The sequence below is a fragment of the Carlito syrichta genome, unplaced genomic scaffold, assembly GCF_000164805.1.
Source record: "Carlito syrichta isolate Samal-C Ts95f unplaced genomic scaffold, Tarsius_syrichta-2.0.1 Scaffold304449, whole genome shotgun sequence".
In the NCBI taxonomy this organism is placed as follows: Eukaryota; Metazoa; Chordata; class Mammalia; order Primates; family Tarsiidae; genus Carlito; species Carlito syrichta.
In genome coordinates this window covers 398,716-421,032 of record NW_007248545.1, presented here as the reverse complement: position 1 = coordinate 421,032, position 22,317 = coordinate 398,716, and the positions used below count along the sequence as shown (strand labels likewise).

The window sequence follows — 22,317 nt, the reverse complement described above, 5'->3', positions numbered from 1 at the left end:
TACCACGTCCAGCTGATTTTTGATTTATTGTAGAGATGAAGTCTCACTAAGTTGCCCAGGCGGGTCTTGAACCCGCGGGCTCAGGCAATCCACTCACCACAGCCTCCCAAAGGTGCGGGATTACAGGCTGAGCCACCGAGCCCAGCTAAAAAAAAATTATTTTAAGATTATGAATCAGTAGTGTGAAGTGTGAATACATTCTTGTAAAAATTGTGTATGCATGTGCATATGTGCAGACATATACATACAAAGAAAAAGTTCTAAAATGACATATACAAAATATTAAGTGTTATCTCCAGGTGATAGAGGTGCTTTTTTTCCTTCTCACTTTTCCTATTTTCCAGATTTTCTACAATGAACAGGCTAGACATGGTATCTCATGCCTATAATCTCAGCACTTCGGGCAGCCGAGGCAGGAGGATCATTTGAACTCAGGAGTTTGAGACCAGTCTGAGCAACACAGTAAGACCCTGTCTGTGTAAAAACTTAGCCCAGTAATGGCAGCACAAGCCTGTAGTCCCAGCTACTTGGGAGGCTGAGGAAGGAAGACAACTTGAGCAGTGGCATTTTGAGGCTATGATGAGCTGTAATTGTGTCACTGTACTCCAGTCTGAAATCCCAACAAAAAACAAAAACAAAACTACAATGAACACAAATTATATAACAATATATAAGTTTATTATCATCAGTGGTAAGTCAAGTTGCTAGTATGTACCTTGATATGATGTGACAATATATAACTGATTAAGTTTTGTTTCAACTTTACAACAAGATTTATTTAGGTTGATTTTGCTAAAATGCTAAACTTTTATGTAAGATACATTACAGCGACAAAATTTGTCACTCATTCAACAAAGATTTAATAAGTGTCCAAAATACTAACAGCTTAGTTAGGGGGACAGAGAAAAAAAAAGTCCATGCTTAAAGTATTGCATGATGGGGATGGCAGTGGTATGCAAAATTTCTTCTAGTCAAAGAGGGAATTTATAGATAAGAAAGAATAGCTAGGGCAACTCTCTCTGGTCCCCTCCCACTCTGGGAGCTTTTCTGTCCTCTCAATAAATCCTACTTTCTAAAAAAAAGAAAAAGAAAAAAGAAAGAAGAGCTGACTAGAACAATAAATTGGAGATGTCAATATGAACTCATATTTAGCTTAATATAATGATGAACAGATAAAGAAATAATGATTGGACAGACAGGCAGACAAGCGTTTGTACCCATATATCTATATACTGAAAGACACAGAAGCAGTGATATCCTAGCAACAATGTGGGCACCCAGCACCCAGATTTTGATTTCTAATACCATCCTCCAATTAAAAAAACTAAGGCTCCTTGGAGAAATGGCTGATTCTAGGGATGGGACAGGGGCATATGAAAAGAACACAGGAACCAAATCTGAAAGAGATACCAATGGCCAAACTTGGAATAATCTGAGAAACAAAATAAATAGCATAATATTGGATTATAACCTAAAGTTTAAAATAAATGCGTATACACTGATATAACTAAGTGACTAAATGGATAAGTGAGGGGAAAGAGACAAATCTTCCTTACAGAGAAATTTCAAATAATTGATGTCAATAAACCTTCCACTCCAGGAGAAGGAGCTTACTGCTCCCAAACCTTGAGTATGGATTGTGATAGTGACTTACTTCCAAAAACTTGAGTATGGAAAGAGGAGTAGAAAGTAACTTCACAGTCAAGAAACCTGGTTAACACTTCTTCAGGCAACTGATCAAGGTTATTATCATCGGTGGTAAGTCATGCTGCTAGTATGTACCAAGATATGATGTGACAAGAAGAACATTTTACCTCTGTGGTCTTCCTTCCAAAAACTCATGGTTGCAGTCTAATCATAAGAAAAACGTCGGATAAACCTCAAATTGAGGGACATTCTGCAAACAAAAACATGACTGGTGCTTCTCAAAACTGTCAAGATCATCAAGGATAAGAATGTCTGAGAACTACTTCAGACAGAAGCGACTAAAGAGATATGACGACGAAATGTAATGTGCTATCCCAGATGGGATCCTGGAACAGAAAAAAGGCTTAACTGGTAAAATAACTGGTGAAACCTGAATAGAGTCAGATTTAGTTAATAGTAATATACCAATGTTAGTTTCTTAGTTGTAACAAATGTAGTACAGTGACATAAGATGTTAGCAACAGAAAAATTGGGTACGGGTTTCATGGGAACTCTCTCTGCTCCCTTTTCAACTCATTCTGTAAATTTAAAATGATCCTAATATAAAAAATCCATTTGAATATGAACAATATATTTATAAACTTTTTATAAATATAAATGTGGCAGTTGTGTATATGGGTGTCATGGGAACAAAATAGAGACTAAGGAGCAGGAGGACAATGGTGTTAAGTAATTGCAAAGAATCCCTCCAAAAGGAGATGTCACTTGAGCTGGGCCTTGAAGGATAAAGAGACAAGGACTCAAGGCTGAGGAAGAAACATGTGCAAACACACAAAGGTATAAGAAAAGATGACCCCAACAAGGAAGACCAAAAGTTAAATAGACTGAAATAGGCAGAACAGGAGAAGATGAAACAGTAAAAAGATTACCAGAGTAGGAGACAAAACAGTAAAGACAGAGGTCAGCTCAGGAAAGATTCTTAAGACCACTCAGATGGTATAGGGAGTCAATCAAAGGCTGTAGGTGGAGTGGTTAACTAAGATCATGAGCTCTGGAGCATATATCCTAGGTTCAAATGCTATTCCCCCACTTCCTATTTGTGCAGCCTGGGACTACTTTAAAGTAAAATGGATGATTCAGAGTAATGATTAAATGAGAATGCACATAAAACATTTTACATGTAAATGAGATATAATAAGCACTCAAATTTTAGCCAAGAGTAATGTATTTGGAAGTAGAGAGAAAGGAGGGGAGACAATTTCACAATGGGAGAGTAGCTAGGAAACAAAACGATGAGGCAAGAAATAACAGTGTTAGTCTTGAACTAAGCAGTGAAATTGGAAGGCAGATTTGGGAGAGATTTAGAAATTTAAGTGGTAGAATAAATAGGATTTGTGACCGGATGAATGTGGATAGTGAGGAAAGAGGCATTAACGTTATCCAGGTGTCTCTCTTCAATCTCTCTGTAGCAGTTTACAATTTGACATCTTACGCCATCTTGAAATGGTTTGACTTGTGGTCTTATTTTCCTCTCATTTAGGAAAATCAAACCAAAGACATTGGTAGGCACAGTGGAAGAAACTGAGCTACAGGAAAAAAAAAAATTTCCCTTAAAAAAAAAAAAAAAAAAAAAAGCCGGGCTCAGTGGCTCAGCCTGTAATCCCGCACCTTTGGGAGGCTGAGGTGAGTGGATTGCCTGAGCCCACGGGTTCGAGACCCACCTGACCTCATCTCTACAATAAATCAAAAATCAGCAGGGCGTGGTAGCGCATGCCTGTAGTTCCAGCTACTTGGAAGGCTGAGGCGAAAGAATCGCCGGAGCCCAGCAGGTCGAGGCTGCGGTGGCCGGGAACGGCCACTGCACTCCAGTCTGGGTGACAGAGTGAGACTCCAACTCAAAACAAAAACAAAACAAAAAAGAATCAGTAAAACACATCATTAGCACTAGCAATTAAACCTTGGCTGACTCAGGACAGAAGAGAAACAGGTAGTTGGTGACACTAAATTGATGGATATAACAAGGAAATCAAAGATGACACCAAGGTCTTCCATTTCTGACTGAGGTAGATAATGAAATCAGGAATAGAGAAAAAGTCTGAGGGAATGTAAAGTTCTGAACAAGTTGTGTTTGAGGTACCTACAAGATCCTAGGTGAGGTCATCTGGTGCTCAGGAAAGAGATATGAGCTAGAAATTTAAATCAGAGCAGCATATGCCTATCATTATGAGCTTAAAGAGATAATCCAGGAAACATCTAGTGAGGAAAGGAGGAAGGCAGGACAGAATCTTGAAGAACACTGGGACAGGTGACAGAAAAGCAGCCCATGAAGAAGATAAGAGGTGGCAGCCAAGAGAGAATGGCCATCATACAAGCTGAGGGAAGAAAAACCTCCAAGGAGACGGCAGCAACAATGTAATCTACTGCAGAAAAATCAAGTAAGATGGGCATTGATACAGGTCCTTTGGAATGACAAATTAAGAAGTAGCTTGCCTGCAATATCAGTGAAGCAGTACATTGATCAGAGAGTGTTAAAAGAGAAGAAAAGGTAAGGAACTGAATGACTGCCAGAAGACTATTGCTCACTGTTCATATCCAAGCTGTTAAAGCAAAGAGGAAAGATACTGTGACTATCTGGAGGGGGGCTTTACAGAGCAGAAGGACCTACATGCTGAAGGAGGAAGCTAATAGAAAGAAGATATCTGAATAAAGATAATTCTTCAGTAAGGGGAGAAAGAAGGATTGATCTTTTAAAAGTTCAGAAATTAACCTTAAACAAAAAGTGGCAGAGACAGAAGAGAAGAAGGTAAAGATATGGAGTCAGAAAAACTATAGAAAGGAAGGCAGGGAACCCGGGTTTTTGTTTGTTTTTGAGTCTGCTTTATAAAGGAAGTAAAGAACAACTGCCAAGAGGAACTCTTAGGCACAGCAGGAGTAATGGGAGTAATGACAAATCTCATGGTACATAGCTGGGTCATACAAACTGACAGAAGCATAATAGCAAGCTTATGTTCCGAACCCTCTCGCTTATGCAATTTTAATGGGGACAAAAGAGGAAAAAAGTTCTCAAGATATGCATCCAAAAAAAAAAACAACTGAATTCAAACTCTTCATCATGTATCAAAGCAAACATTTGACACACAGCATTCAAATTTCAAGGTAGAGACGATATACAATGCTTTACCAAGAGTGGATCCCATTTATTGATGCTTCCGGCCACTATCATGTCAACTCAGCTAGCATTTATCCACCAATCACTGTGCGCTATGGCACTGTGCTAAGACTGCTCATCAAGATTTTTGTTGGGCACAACTAAGCAGGCAACAGGACTTTCTGTAACCCTCTGTAATTAGGGCAAAAACTGCTCTGGGTCACCCACCCTAAATCACTACATCACAAACTAAGAAAAATTTAAGGAAAAGAAAAATCTCAATGCACAAACACAAAAGTTCCTCCTTCCACCTCTTTTTACCCCTCACAATGGTGACTTCTTCCCACTGCAGATACCCAGGGGATTATTTATTTCATCTCTTCCCCAGACAAAACAAGACAGAAAATTCTAACAGCTAATCCGTCACAGAAAAAAGAAAAACAGTGGGATTCAAGAAGCCTGAGTACAAGCCCGCCAAAAACTACTGGTTACCTGAGGCACTGAACCTGTGATTCCTGGTTTATCACATGAGCAGATGAGACCTCTGTGTCCCAAATCTTCACCCAAAGCTCTTCCCTATGAGTCCCAGCAAGTGATTTGGTTTATGTCTTGGGTCACATCTGACGCTGCTTTGGTTTGTCTTTAGTGATTTTTTTCATAATTAAAACCTAGTTTATTTGATATCCTAAAATCAATCTTTCTGTATTTTTGCAGTTTTTAAAAAGTCAATTACCACTCTCTTCTGTAAATAGTAGCATTGCTGCAATTTGAGAAATAATTTAAATACATCACTTCTATGAAAATTAGAATGTGGTCCTTCCTAAAGTTAACCTTACATATTTGTGTCTATTTTATAGAATTTGAATATAATGTTTCTGTTTGCAAAAATATTAAACTATTAAATATTAAAATATTTAATATTAAAATATTAAACAATATTAAGTCTACTGACTTAAGTCCTGTAGATTCTAATATAAATAAGCTTGACCATTGCTCCAATTTTCTTCTCAGTTGGTATGATCCTTAGAACACAGTTACTATCACTTTTCAGCCTTTACCTAAGATAAAATGTAGAATATAATTTCGAAATAATAAGACACACAATAAAAAACACAGAGTTTTCAAATCTCATAAAATTTACCCTTACCCTTCAAAGAAAGAACACATTATGTGCTCCTTAAAGAAAAAAAATAAGCTGGAAACATGGGTCAGAGAAGAAAAGGGATGAATCCTATATAATCGGAGTTATAAAATTAGAAATGAGGTTCTTTCTACCCATAGAGTCCTAGAAAAGAAGCCACAGTACCCCAGGGTCCAGAAAAAGACATTGACTGGTCCAAGACATCTTTACCTGACTCCTACAAGAAGAAAACAAAGCAACAATTGGTGGTGATTTCCTCCCATGGGGAATGAATGTGGCAATACTGGTCTGACATGACTGATCAGGAGTTGGGCTACTCTTCAGAGGAGGCGGTAGTTTATAAGACTCATCAAACCTAATCATCACCTACTTTTTTGATTCGATGACAGAAGAAACATAGAATGTATTTCCAGTGATCCTGGACAAAACACAGAACACCGGAGGACAACAGTATCTACATTTTTAGAGAAAGAAATAAATGAAATGCAAACAGCTGGGTTCATTTGGTTTCTGGACTGCTGCTGGAATAAAAAAAATAGAATAAGCACTTGTCTTGAGAAAAATTTCATCTTTTGCATCTGACTTTCAGGACATCTACTAAGTTGATGAGGAATAATTAATTAAAATGTAAGGGATGAAATTTGTACAAATGGAAGAATACTATAAAATCAGATATGACCTATGAAAAAACAGGAATACAGAAGTGTCCATGCAACAGTATGCAGTAACAGGGCCAGAGTACAGAATGCAGCCATGGTTGAATGGGATTGTCTGTGCCCTTCACTCATTCTTCCTCCTCATCTTCATCTCTGGGGAGAGGCTTTTTAACATAACAGCACAAATTCTACAGAGAGGTCTCCAGTATTAGCCAGCCAAGGCACCAACAGACCCTTGAAAGAGAAGTTAGGCCTCCAGACTTTCACATATCCCATCCAGGATGAAAAGACAACCCAGTGAGAATAGTAGCAAATGCCACACCCAATCCCTGGACTCTTCCTGTTTGGCCACAGGGAACAGTATGTTATTCCTACTGTAGACTGAGTATCTCTTATCCAAAATGTTGGAACCACAAGTGTTTCAGATTTCAGGTTTTTTTGGATTTCAGAATATTTGCATTATACTTACCATCTGAGCATCCCAAATTTGAAAATTCAAAATCTGAAATGCTCCAACAAACATTGCCTTTGAGCATTATGTGAGCTCTCAAAAAGTTTCAAATTTTGGAGCATTTTAGATTTCAGTTTTTCAGATTTGGCATAGTTGACCTATACAGAATTCCTGATCACTCCAGACTGAAGAGTCAAACACAAGATAACTCAAGTACAGGTGTCCCTCGTATCCAAGTTCTCAAGAACCAAACAGCTTTGGATAGCAAGGAATATCTGCACTGTTTTAAGATTAATGTCAGATTTTTAAGCAAACATATGTACCACAAGACCCAGAGGCAGGGACTTACTGCTAAAAAAAGATTAGAAAAGGTTATATTCCTTACCTAAAAGAAAAGGCTGTAATAAAGGGGTTGAGTAATGGTTACTGCATTTCAAGAAAATATAACTGATATGTGAAACCACAAAACTAAGGAATGAAATATGGTCAAGACCCAGGATAAAAGGAAGTAGTCGTAAAAGGAATACCCTACAAGCAGTTCAGCTAGATTAACAAAAAGCAAAACAGATCATAAGGCTATACAACAGATCATAAAGCTATACAAGTAAGTTGCTATACAGATCATAAAGCTATACAAGTAGCTATACAAGTAGAAAAAGCTATACAAGTAACAAGAGAAGACCCCCAGTATTTAAATTGTAGTTGAAAGTTTCTGCTAGAAATACAGTAGAAACAGAAAAAAAGGATTATGAATGCCTTAGTTCAAGTCCTTTTTCCACCACTTTTCGTTTAATGTGTTTTCTTTGAGCCTCAGCAATCTTTTCTACAAAATGAAGGTGATAATAATTTTCTAAAAGGATTTACTGTGAGGTTGTAATGAGATCATAAAAGCATTTTATAAACTTTGAAACTCTACAGATGCTATTACCTAAGCTTCAAAAATAATCAAGAAAGAAGAATCACCCTATGGTATGATATAACCCTGAAAAATACCAAAGAGAAAGAAAAGGAGAAATATCTAAAGCATCGGTTCTCAGTCCAGGCTATACATTAGAACTACCTGGGGAAACTTTTTAAAAACTAAAAACCATGTGCTGATAGCAGCCTACTGTTAATTTTTTAAAGTGTTTTCTTTTCTCTTTTTTTTAATGATTCTATTTCTAATATGAAGACAGGACTGAGGATACACACAGCCACAGTGGAAAAGATCTGGAGTTTCACTTCCAAAAGCACTAAAACACAGATATGTAAGTGCATTATATCATTTATTATATTGTGTTTTATTTATATCTCCTGGACATATAATCTCATATGCGTCACTAGACAATGATAAGGAATAATGTCTTATTCAATAATATTTTCCATTGCTTCTCCATCTCTGGGCTGAGATCAAGCATAGTATCTGTTCTTACCAGTTTAATTAAATATTTTCCCAATACCTATCAAATATAATACTTGACACAAAGAATAATAATAATAGTTAATATTTACTGAGTGCTTGTACCGTATCAAGCATTATACTAGTTGTTTATAGGTGTTATTTCCTATAAAATTCACTCTTTGGAAATTCCCTATGCTGCATTATTATTTACAGATGAAAAAACAGGCTCAGAAAAATGAAATAACCTGTTTGATGTTACCACTATTCTTCAACGTCGTCTGATTTTTAAAAAAAAGTCTTTAAAACATTTGTCTATAATCCTTCTTCAATAAACAAAGTACCTTAAAATAATTTGTCCCTGTATATGACACAGGATCACAGAGGACTTGAGGTTTTTCATTCTAAACGTCAATTCTGAAACAGACATAAAACATGAGTTGGTGACTGAACTACAGCTGCACCAACCCTGAGGCTTTTGGGAGTTCATTTGCTTTTAAATAAATCCTTGTTAATCAGTTTTTGTTTTGATGTAATTTGCATTTTTTTCCTATGACTGAAATATGGCCCAGAAACAAAAATGCAGTTTATCTAATTGAGATGTTATTATTTGAAGAATAAGGAGGAATTCAGACTATGTAGAAGTATCAAGTTGCAGCATGAGAAAAGCTATGTCCTGCCGAGTGTCCCAGGATGCTAGAGAAAGCAAACAAAAGAGAGACAAAGATCTGGCCTCTCAGAACTACATCTGTCTCTCATCAGCGAATGTAAAGGGGTGTGATCTTTACCTTATGATGTTCAAGCTGCTCTGCTGGTGGGAATTAATTCTGACTGTCCATCTTTCCCAAACTCTACATGGCTAAGCCTAGTGACTCCAAGTTTAAAGTCAGCTCAGGTCATCAAACTGTGTTTATGTATCCAATTAAGTAACTCAAGTAACTTAAAGGTGCCTCCTTTTGGATCTCTTTGTCATTTTCCAACACAACTTACAATTCTTTTCAAATATGATTAAAGAAAACCTTTATTTTATTTTATTTTATTTGTTTAGCACCTTCGAAGTCCAAGAAAACTTTCTTTTTTTTAAAGAGGAAGGAGGGAAATTTTGGCTTACAATCGACACAATCAAAAAAGTAAATGCCCAGTCCTGATGCAACTAAAAGATGTAAAAGACTTCAACTCAAAAAAAAAAGAAAAGATCATCATACAGGAAGCATATCAATCTTAAATGGTTAAAAGTCAAAACAGAAAACTGGAAAAGCCATCTAAATATCTAAGAAATTATTACATATTCCTACCATGGAATGTTACAAATGGTTGAGAGTTTAAAACATATCAAGTTGAACACTTTAGATATATTCAATTTTTGTAAGTCAACAATATACCAATAAAGCTGTTTTAAAAAGTAACAGACAGACCTATGGACCGTAAACCAAAGATTTCTGCCTATATTCACCCTAAACTCAAAACCCAAACCAAGCTTTGGATTTTATCACTGGGAAAAAATATGACAGCAGCCAGTACAAAAGAAAAATAAGAGGAGAGAGAAAAAACAATGTATGCCTACAGTTACACTGGGATCTTTTTAGGCCACCCTGGTTTGCCAGTGGTGGGAAGTGAAAGCTAAAACTTAAGAAGAGAGAAAAAGAATAGTAGCAGTAGCTTCCTAAGCAAGCAGAGTTTGACTTTTGAACTGAGCACAATGGTCCTTCCCATCTAGCAAAAGGGCCAATCAACGTTCTTGGCTGAGTGACACTCCTCTTTGGGATGGAAGTGAAGTGACTTCTACATCCTCAGAGGTAGAATAAGGTAGGAAAGGAGGAAGAATGAGATAAGGCCTTGAACTACTCCTAAAGTCAAACATGCATTATATTTCTTCCATAAACACACAGATAATACACATACACAAAAGAAGCAAGATATATATCCTCTAGATTTTGAATATTGACATTTTATGATAACTGCCAATTTCATAAGGATCCAAAATATTCTAGAAATAACCTTGCTTTGAATTATTCTGCTATTGCACTTTTATAACTGAAACATCAATTAGTAACCAAAAGACGTTATTCAAAAGTAGATCCAGCAAGTTGCACTATATATTATGTATTCATATTGCCATAAACCCAGAGTACTCCCAGTAAGTTTTTTTGTTTTTTTTTTTGAGTTGGAGTCTCACTCTGTCACCCAGACTGGAGTGCAGTGGCCGCTCCTGGCCACCGCAGCCTCGACCTGCTGGGCTCTGGCGATTCTTCCACCTCAACCTTCCAAGTAGCTGGAACTGCAGGCGTGCACTACCACGCCTGGCTCATTTTGATTTATTGTAGAGATGAGGTCTCGCCAAGTTGCCCAGGTGGGTCTCGAACCCACGGACTCAGGCAATCCACTCACCTCAGCCTCCCAAAGGCGCGGGATTACAGGCTGAGCCACCGAGCCCGGCTATCTCAGTAAGTTTTAACTGCCTAAAAATGCTTTCAAGTCTGGGGCCTGCTATAGGACTCATCTCCACACCCAACACTGTGCATCCATGACAGTCCAGCCAGGCTGACACCTAAGCCACATACAGGTGTGGCCTTCATTCAATCACAGCCTCCACCCATTCTTTCAACCCTGGCCAAAGAATCAGATGATGATATTCATAACAAAGACCTTAAATCATCAAAGAAGTAATAAAGTATGTCTAGAATTCTCTCCCTGGGCATGTGTGTAAAATACATGATCAAGCTATCCATCCAAAAAAAAAAAGTTAAAATTTTAAGGATCTGATGTTCAAGCAAGTAATTATCTGAGAAGTAAATGTATTTAAAGATTTATTCCCCCAAAAGGCCAGAAGAATGGTGTATTACTGTGTTATTCAAAAAGACATACAATGGCAACACAATGGCACAGAACATATCAATAGAGAAATACCCTCTTGGAGACAGAGTCGTTAGTGAATCATCTAGCACTGGAACACTGGCAATGTAAATACCATCCCTTCAAAAGCATTCTGAAATTCAAGGGATCAAAACCTAGAACACACGTGCATCAAAGGTAATTTACAAAATCATCAAGAGTTGCAAGGCCAGATCCAGAGAAAATTCTGAGATGGAGCATATCTCTTTTCAGCACTTATACCTATACTGACCTTTTACATGGTCCTCTACAGCTCTGTCTTAACAGGGTTCCCTTCCTACATTCCAGACTGGCTCTCATAGGCTGGGGTGGTAGATGTGCTGTTCTTGCTAAAATGCTTCCATCACTTAGGGGTAAAGGAGTCAATGGTTGTGAAACACCATAACCTGTAAGGTTAGGTATTATTATATGACAATTAAAAGGAAATTTAAAAACTGAGGCTCAGTGACCTACCCAAGATCTCAGCTGCACAAGAATTCTGACTAAGTTCAAAATGCATGGGATCACAGATTTACAAAAGGAATGAAGTAGCCCGACACTAGCTGCCCTTGCACTATCCTCAAAGTTTGAGAGAATCCAAGAAGGAAGGGGGCAGCTACAACAACCTAACCAGCTGCCTAACATCACAGTAGTCTGAAGGGTAATGAGCCCTTCCACCCCCTGGCTAAAATAAAGAGCAGCCAATACTCCTCTTTCTATCCCTTCTGCAGGGAAATTAAGCTACTCTCCTCTTTCCTTTCTACCCATTACTATTAAAATCCTGACATCATTAACTAGTAGATATTTTCTATGAGCTGTTGCTTTTAAAGGAGTTTATCTTTTCTTTAGTTACCCTAGTTTATTATAACTTCCACAACATAAAGACTCTAAAATGGGAGAGATTTACCAAGTTGTCACTGCTCAGTTAAGAGACTCTTATTTTAGGATAAGATTAAAGAATGTGTCGGGCACAGTGGTTCAAGCCTATAATCCCAGCACTTTGGGAGGCCAAAATGAGAAGACTGCCTGAGCCCAGGGGTTTGAGACCAGCCTGGGCAATCTGGCGAGACCTCATCTCTACAATAATAAATCAAAAAATTAGCCAAGTATGGTGGTTAATGCCTGTAGTTCCAGCTACTTGGAAGGCTGAGGTGGAAGGATTGCCTGAGCCCAGTAGGTCGAGGCGGCAGTGGCCATGAACATGCCACTGCACTCCAGCCTAGGCAATAGAGTAAGACTCAAACTCAAAAAAAAAAAGATTAAAGAATGTTCCAACTTAATGTATCTTGATAATTATCGGGAGCAACTTTAGTCAGGGAAGAAGATCGTACCATTATCCTTCTCCAGCTCTGGAGATCAATGGCCTTCAAATAAAGGGTTTTCTGCTTTACGGTTTAAAAGCAGCCTTTCTCTACCCCCATCACTGCTCAAAGTAAAGCAGATACAAAAGTTAGTTCCCTGCTCATTCATTCATTCACTCATGAAAATGCATACAAAGGGCAAGACTAGTTACTATGAAGGAATAAAGGGAATCAGAATTAAAGATTTATACAGAAATGCCTATGTCTCCATCTGTAAAACAAATACTATAATATATACATTTACAACATTATAAGGAGTGAAGAAAATAACCCACTATGCAGGGCACATGATACGCACTCATTTTAGCTATATGAAAAAAACAGGAGGAGAAAAGTATGCATAGTATGCTACCATTTAAAGAGAATACACTCACACAATACACACATATTTGCTTATATGCAAACATTGAAAGAATAAATCATGAAATTTAGAAAGAAAGGCAACAGGGTCTAAGGATCAGAGAAAGAGCTAGACATCTGAACAGAACTTCTTTTGTAGATTTGACTTTAGGCCATATATTTCATTTTTTACATAAAAATGCAACAAAATTAAGTTTTTAGAAGCAATCCCTCAAAAGCAAAAGCAAAAAGAAACCATTTTAAATATATATCCAGTTGGTGACAAAACCACATTAAGAACTATTCCAAGTAACTTTAAACACAGTCATTTGTATTTACAATCCTAGTAGAACATATGCTATGGACAAAAAGACTACCAAAAAAAAAGTCTTAAACCATTTTCACATACTAATACCATTGGTGGTTTATACACACACATATTCGCACACATATGTGTATGTATATATGTGCATATGTGAGAGTGAAAGAGTATCAGGGAGCTATAAACATGTCATTAGTTTTCCTTTTGCAGATATGGCATTATGATCTTTTTTTTTACAGCACCGTTATCTTTCAGAGGTATATACTGAAGTATTTATGGATGAATTACATTTGGAATTTGCTTCAATAGTCTGGGGGGAGGAAAGGCAAAGATTATACAGATGAAATAAAACTGCCCACAAATTGATAGTTATTCAATGTGAGTAACAGAAACATGCAGATTCATTATACTAGTCTCCCCCCTCTTAGGCATATATTTGAAATCTGCACAAAGAAAAATTTTGTGAACACTTGGCTTATACACTTGCAGTACTTATTATTATTTAAACATATCTAATAGAGAAGTGTACAAGTACTACAAGAGAGTTCCATGTAAACGCTATCTGCTTTCAAATGAAGAAGCCATTACTTCCAACTATAGGGGTTAAGGGAACTTTAACGAGAGTAGTTTCTAAAGCAGGCATTGAAATATGGGTGTGCTCTGGATTCAGGAAGGAGAAAAGAGATAAAGCAAGGTGGGAAAATATGAGACATAAATAAGAACCAGTAAGGTTGTCAGGTGACTGCGAAATACTAAGAATAACAATGCTAACAGATTTCTCCATGCCAGGCACTGTATTAGGCACTTTACATATATTTCTCACCTACCCCTAACATCAATCCTATGAAAAATGCATAATTACCCTTATATCATAAAAGAAGAAACATGGCTAAGAGACGAAAGCCACTTGCCTCAGATCAGAACCAACATCTTGGACTCTACAGCTCTTTCCTTGTGTTCTGCTGCCTTCCCAGGATAGGTGGAAGAAGCAGCCATATCATGGAAAAGTTTAAATGCCAACCTAAGAAATTATACCATATTTTGTATATCAAAGGGAAAACAATGACATTTTTGAGAAGAGAAATAATATGATTACAGGTAAAGTTTAATAAGATTAATCTGGCAGCAATAAAAATTATCAATTGAAAGAGACAGAATTTAGAAATAGGGAGGAGGCTAGAAGGCTACTGCAATTGTGTGACCAAGACCATAATGAAGTACAGAACTAGAGGAGTTGGAATTATGGGCAAAGATGCTATCAAATGCTGTCTCAAAATAATCTCCTCCCCCTACTGAAAGACTCCCCTAGGAGTCCTCTGCCACCAACTCAAGACATATTGCAGTTTGTCAGTTCCAGAAATTATATTATCCCCTAAGTTCCCAGAATGAAACATAAAATCCTAGATGTGGTCTGACAGGAACAGCACTATCACATTCCCAGATCACAACACTTCTTTGAAGACAGAATCAAAATCTTAAACATTTTTAGTAGATACATCAGTCTAAGTCACATGACAGCAACACACCCAGAACCTTTCACATATAGTATGGGGTAGCTCATTTTTTGATCCAAATGCAAGATAAAAGATTTTATTCAACTTCAACTGTTAGTTTTAATTAAAGAACTTCATGGACCTGCATTCTGTAACTTGAAGTATATGCTATATATATCAAGACATTTACAAATTCGACTGAGTACAATGGCTCATGCCTGTAATAGCGCTTTGGGAGGCCGAGGCAGGAAGATCACTTTAGCCTAGTTTAAGGGTGCAGTGGGCTATAATCATGCCACTGCACTCCAGTCTGGGCGACAGAGTGAGATTCCAACTCAAAAAATAAAAAAATAAATGTTGTAATGAATGTCAGGGCATTTGATGCTAAAAAAAACTCTATAGAACTATACAGAGCATAAAGAACATGCCATCATCAGCTGGCTTCTTTCTCCAAGCTTTGGTATTTGGGGGTAAGAGGAAAAGTATTCAAGTGGCCATAGGTTTAGAACAAGCACCTACATTATCACCACCTACCATTTCTTGAACACTTAATGTGTTACAAAAAAAACCTTACTTGTATCTTCTCATATAATGCTCACAAAAATCATTCAAGGTTGCATTCCTACCTCTGCTACTTTAGTGAATCTCAATATCCTAATTTTAAAATGTAATAACAACGTCTCTTTCACAGGGCTGCTGTGATGATTAAATTTAAAAATTGTACCTGAATTTGCTTTGTAAATGAGCTGGCTCTACACAAATGAATGGTATTTTCATTATCATTCTTGTTATTTCTTGAGACTCAGACAGCTCTGCCTTGGTCTTAAAAATTACAATACCAAGAATTAAAGTCAAAAAAGTTACTGAGCTAGTGATGAGCTTATAAAGGATTCCTAGATATGTAGAAGTAGGTACCAAAAAAAGGCATTTCCTGACCAGTCCTATGAAATCTTCCAAAGCGTGAACTCTGTTTGTGGACACATTGTTTGCTACCATCTGAACTCAACAATTGGAGGGAAGAAGCAACAGATGTTCAGTGACTGGTCAATTCCTCTAGGAACTGCCACAGTCCATGACATAAAACAATGATTTCTAAATAGAGAAAGATCACAATCAAATGGAAGACAAGATATCCCGATGTGCTCTAGGGCAAAAATGTTGTTTGTTACACATAAAAGGTCATTTGAGGAACAACCAATGAACAATTAATTAGCAGAGCAAACAAGAATCTTTTTGAAGGAAAAAGCAACAGAGGACAGAACTTTAAATTACTCAGTTTTTGAATGATTTCTTTTCTCCTACTAAATATAAAAGGATTTTTTGTGGAAACTATGAGGTCATTGTTTTCCAGAGTCTTTACTATAGGAAACAGCTGTGGGGACTACACAAACAGAGAACACTGCCCTATTTAGTTGCCCCTCATTGTGACAAGTATAGATGGGGACAGGAAAAATCCATCAAACCACACGCTAATAACAAAACAAAAACAGCAGAGTCAAACTAAAAACTTTTAAGCCACACAAATGAAGATGTAAAACAACAAACTCAGGAAAAGTATCTACACTATACATATGTATCTTAAGAGATATTTCCACGTTTAGACCAGATCAGTTCCTTTCTACATGGGCCACCAAAAACTTAAATGATTCACTTTGCGCAGCATCTGAAATGGTAACAGTCAACAAATATAGCTTTCAAAAAAGTTGTCTTATACTCCTATGTTCAAATACTATATGACCTGTCCAAAACTGAACTTATCTTCCCACCTCCAGAACTGCTTCCCATGTTGTTTTTCCAGTCTTGACAACAGTCATTCCAAGACACCACTTCAAAACCTCAATGTTATGTTTATCTCCTCCTCCTTTTTCACTCCTCACACAACCATGAAGCTGCCAAATACTGTCAGCTCTACTTCTGACATACATTTTGTATATGTTCAAAAGTCAATAGAAAGGAGCAAGAGACAAGGAAAAGATATTAATCAAATCCAGCCCAATCCGAAAGGGAAAAAAAAGTTATTATTTTTTGGAGTGCAGGCTCCTTGTAGTACAGGCTTCTCCCACTAAGTAAGTGATCTAGGAGTCCAGCAGCATCAGTGTACCAACTAGCTTTATTGTGAGAGGCTGTGTTCAGCTTCAGCAAATTTTCTCTTTTTTGGAGGGTGGGGTGGGGAGCTTCTTTTAACACATTTGGCCATTTCACGATGGGTGATTTACTAGAGCAGCTGCCCACACAGCAGTGAGTGTTCAGCAATTTTTGACCAAAAATGGCATGACCCTCATGCCCCACCCTCCCTATTCACCCAATATTTTATTTTAACCTTTAATTTTTTTATTTTAAAATTGTGGGGTACAATTCAGGGTTAGGTATACAAATATTCATTGTGCAGGGGCCCTTGTTGATGAAGTGTGCCCCCCCTTTCCCCAGGCAGTTTCCAACTACTGCTGATCCCATCTCCCCACTGCCCCATGCCCCTGCAATTTCCTGCTACTGTCAATCCTTTTCTTAAAGTGTGATAGTTGTTCAAGGTCCACCTTTGAGTAAGAATATGTGATACTCAGTTCGTTGTTTCTGTGAAAGATCACTCAGTATTACAGACTCTACATTCATCCAGGTTGCTGCGAAGTTCATGATTTTGTTCTTCTTTATGGCTGTGTAGTATTCCATTGTGTATATGTACCACAATTTTTTTATCCCGTCCTCTTTTGATGGGCAGCACAGTTGGTTCCATGTTCTTACTATTTAGTCACTCAATCTTGTCCTGAGCAACTTTTTTTGGTTCCCTGGATGAAAAAAGTCTTCAAAGAGAAATGTTTTGCCGAAATGGAAGAGGTGAAACAAAAAAATTGAAGCACTAAGGGGCATCAAAACTGACAAGTTCAAAAACTTGACTTGAGCTTGCTTTGAGCAGTGGAAAAAGCGTCCCAATATGTGTACTGCATCAAACAGAGAGTACCTTGAAGGTGACTGAAGTTTAAACATATAAGAATACACAATTTTTTAAAAAGAAATTCCATATTTTGGGGTCCTCCCTATATGACTCGTATGACTTCCCCTACAATATCACCCAAGACTCTGCTTAAACTTGTCCATTGATAGGGAAAATATATTATGTGAAGTAGTTCATTCTATTTTTAGGCAACATGCTCATAAAATCCTATATATTGAGGTCTGCCACTTCCTTTTCCAGTCTCTCCTCTCCTCTCTCAAAGGTTAAAGCCCAAGAGGAATCACAGTCCTCAAATGAGGACTGACCCAAGTCCACAACAGAACTGGTCCATCACCAGCACATCTACATTTATAACACCAGAGGTTGGTGTGCAAGCTGTCCTTGGTTGTGGCATGTCCAGCTCAAATTAACTAACACATAAACCAGGCAGAGAGATTCAATGTTGAATAACAACACATAATCACTGCACACAAGGGCGTGGGGGAAACAATCAGTAATGGGTTTAGGAAACCAAATCCTTTTGCCTCTGAGACAGAGTGTTTCTAGGTTTTTAAAAAGTTCATACAGCATGGGTATTATCTGGTTCTTGGAAGAACAAATAAATAAATTCACCCAATCCTGTTATCCTTTGGGGAAACAGGCAATTCTTTAATAACTTTCCATCTCTTCCTCAGTAATCAGTCAATTCAGGTTTTCTTATTGTAATGTATTACTAGTTGATGTTTTGTTGAAAGTTAACTGATTTTATCAGTGACATCAGAAAACATGGTTATCTGTTCCAAATTAACGCAGATATTTAACATCAAAATCCATACAGATTACTTTGGTTTTTGACACCTGACAAAATGATTCTAAAATTTGGAAAATTTTTAAAGGATAGCATGAGAAAGAAGAATAAGCAACAATAATACTATGCAGTACCGATAAAAAAATTGATGAAACAGAACACAAAATTCATAAATAAACCATAAACTCTAAACTTTCTGTAGGCAAGCAAGATGATAATAAAGTTGGGTAACAATGTAACAACATCAAATTAACACTTGATGAGCACTGGTGGTGTGTGTGCCAGGCCCTCTGCCAAGTTTTTCTCTTATTTGTTTTCAAAACAGCCTTATGAGGTAGATATATCCTTATCTTCACTTTACAGATGAGGAAATTAAGCCCAGAGAGTTAAGTGCCAAAGATTCCGAGGCTAGGATATGATTACAGCCAGGATTTGAACACATGCAATCTGGTCTCCCAGTCAGGCTCTTAACTACTCACTCTACTACATAAGATGGGAAATATCAAACCTTAAAATAAATCTTCACTTTACACATGCACCAAAGTAAACTTCATATTCTAAACAGATAAATATTTTAGAACATAATAGAAAAAAAAACCTTAAAAAAAAAAGAGAAAGTATCCTATATGCAAAAATACCTTTTTCAGTGATATGGTAACAAAAGCAAAAGGGGACAGGTTCAAAAATATAAATTAAAATCTTACTTAATAGACAAAAGTATCAAAATAGGGCCAGGTGTGATGGCTCATGCCTATAAATTCCAGCACTTTGGAGGCCAAGGCAGGAGGACTGCTTGAGGACAACATAGAGAGACATTATCTCTACAAAAAAAATTTTTTTTTAATTAGCCACAGTGGCACACATGTATACTCCCAGCTACTCAGGAGGATGCAGGGGGAGTATCACTTGAGCTCAGAAGTTTGAAGCTGCCGTGAGCCATGATTGTGCCACTACACTCGAGCATGGACAACAGGGTAAGACCCTGACTCCAAAAAAAAAAAAAAAAAAAGCACCAAACTAAAATTAAAGAGCAAGAGAATAAGGGAGATATCTATGTCAAGTGTATCAATAGTTTAGTGAAGTTGTAACCTTATACATATGTATATATACTTTATAAAGAGTTATTACAAGCCGGGCTTGGTGGCTCAGCCTGTAATCCTGTGCCTTGGGAGGCTGAGGTGAGTGGACTGCCTGAGTCCGCAGGTTCGAGACCCACCTGGGCAACTTGGTGAGACCTCATCTCTACAATAAATCAAAAAATTAGCCAGGTGTGGTAGCGCACGCCTGTAGTTTCAGCTACATGGAAGGCTGAGGCGGAAGGATTGCCGGAGCCCAGCAGGTCGAGGCTGCGGTGGCCGGGAGTGGCCACTGCACTCCAGTCTGGGTGACAGAGTGAGACTCCAACTCAAAAAAAAAAAAAGAGTTATTACAAAGTTTAAAAACCAAAAAAAGGGGGAAAAAAGGATCAAAATCTAGACACCATGACCATGTGGGATTTAATCCCGGAATAAAAGGAGTTTCAATATATGAAAATCAATCATAATATTAACCTAATAAAGTAAAAAAACAAAACGATCAACTGATGCAGAAAAAAACATTTGACAAAATTCAATACTCTTTCATGATAAAAACACTCAACAAATTAGGAACTGAAGGAAATTTCTTCAACATGATAGAGGGTAAACATGAAAGGCCACAGCTAACATCATACTCAGTGGTGAAAGATTGAAAGTTTTTCCTTTAATCTGAAAAAAATAAGACAAGGATACCTACTTTTACCACTTCTTTTCAACACAATACTGGAAGTTCTAGTCAAAGCAATTAGGCAAGAAAAAGAAACAAAAGGCATCAAAAATGGAAAGGAAGAAGTAAAAATATCTCTGTTAACAAATGGCATAATCTTATATGTAGAAAACCCTAAAACTTCTACAAAACATGTTAGAACTAATAAATTCAGCAAAGTTCCAAGATATAAAATCAATGCACAAGAAGCAGTTGCATTCTTTATACACTAACAATGAACAATCCAAAAAAGAAAGTTACAATTAATTCCATTTACAATATCATCAACAATAATGAAATACTTCAGAATATATTTACCCAAGGAGGGGGAATAAAACAGTACACCAAAAACTACAAAATATAGCTGAAAGAAATTAAAGACGTAAGTAGAAAGAGGTCTCATGCTCATGCTCATGGTTTGGAAGACTTAATATTGTTAAAAATGACAATACTATTCAAAGTGATCTACATATTCAACGCAATCTCTATCAAAATCATAACTTTTTTTGCAGAAATAGAAAAACCCATTCTAAAATTCATATGAATCTGAAGAGGTTCAAAAGCAAAAACAATCTTGAAAAAGACAAGACTAGAGGTCTCACACTTTCTAATTTCAAAACTTACTGCTGTACACAACTACAGTAATCAAAACAATGTGGTGTGGGCATAAAGACAGACATATAGACCAATGGAATGGAATAGAGTCCAGAAGTAAACCCTCACATATATAACCAATTGATTTTGACAAGGGTACCAAGATCATTCAATGAGGAAAAAACAGTCTTTTCAACCATGGTGCTAGGAAACTGAATAGCTACATGCAAAAGAATGAAGGTGGATCCTTACCTAATATTACCTACAAAAATTAATTCAAAATACATCAAAAACCTAAACAAAAGAGCTGAAACTATAAAATTCTTAGAAGAAAACATAGAGAGAAAACTTCATGACACTGGATTTGGCAATGATTTCTTGGATATGACACCAAAAGCACAGGCAACAACAAAATAAATAAAGTGGACTTCAACAAAATTAAAAACTTTTGTGCAACAGAGGACACTACCAAGAAAGTGAAATGACAGTCCACAGAATGGAAGAAAATGCCTAATAATATGTCTACTTAGGGAATAACATCTAGAATATATAAGCACTCTTAGAATTTAGCAACACCAACAAAATCCAGTTCAAAAGTGAGCAAAGGACTTGAACAGACATTTCTCCAAAGACACACAAATGACCAACATGCACTTGAAAAGATGCTCAACATCATTAGTCATTAGGGAAATATAAACCAAATCACAATGAAATACCACTCACTTCACACATACCATTATCATTAAATAAAAATGAAAAATAACAAATGTTGGTGATGATATGGAAAACCTGGAACCCTCAAGCATTGCTGTTGAAAATGTAAAATGATGCAGTCAGTGGAAGACAGTTTGACAACTCCTCAAAAAGTTAAACATAGAATTACCATATGATCCAAAAGAATTAAAAATAAGAACTCAAACAGATACTTGTACACCAATATTCATAGCATCATTATCCACAATAGGCAAAAGGTAGAAACAGCTCAAGTGTCCATCGACAGATGAATGAATAAACAAAATGTGTTACATACATAAAATGGAATATTATTCAGCCACAAAAAGGAACGAAATTCTGATACATGCTACAATGTGGATGAACACTGAAAACATTATGCCAATGCAATAAGCTAGACCAAAAAAAAAGTTGCAAATTACATAGTAAAATTCCATTTTTATGAGGTATTTAGAATAGACAAACTTATAGAGACAAAAAGTAGAATAGAGGTCACTAGGGACTAGAGGGGGGTTATTGTTTAATGCATACAGAATTTGTTTGGGATGATGAAAAGTTACTGAAGCCGGGCTCGGTGGCTCAGCCTGTAATCCCGCGCCTTTGGGAGGCTGAGGTGAGTGGATTGCCTGAGCCCGTGGGTTCGAGACCTGCCTAGGCAGCAAGAC

General features: G+C 37.1%; 1 protein-coding gene across 1 annotated transcript in view; it reads right to left on the bottom strand.

Moving 5' to 3' along the window:
* USP31 (ubiquitin specific peptidase 31) overlaps positions 1 to 22,317 on the bottom strand; it is a gene marked incomplete at its 3' end in the record, with an annotated part of 38,928 nt that overhangs the window by 6,619 nt on the left and 9,992 nt on the right. The gene's annotated exons all lie outside the window — the stretch shown is intronic.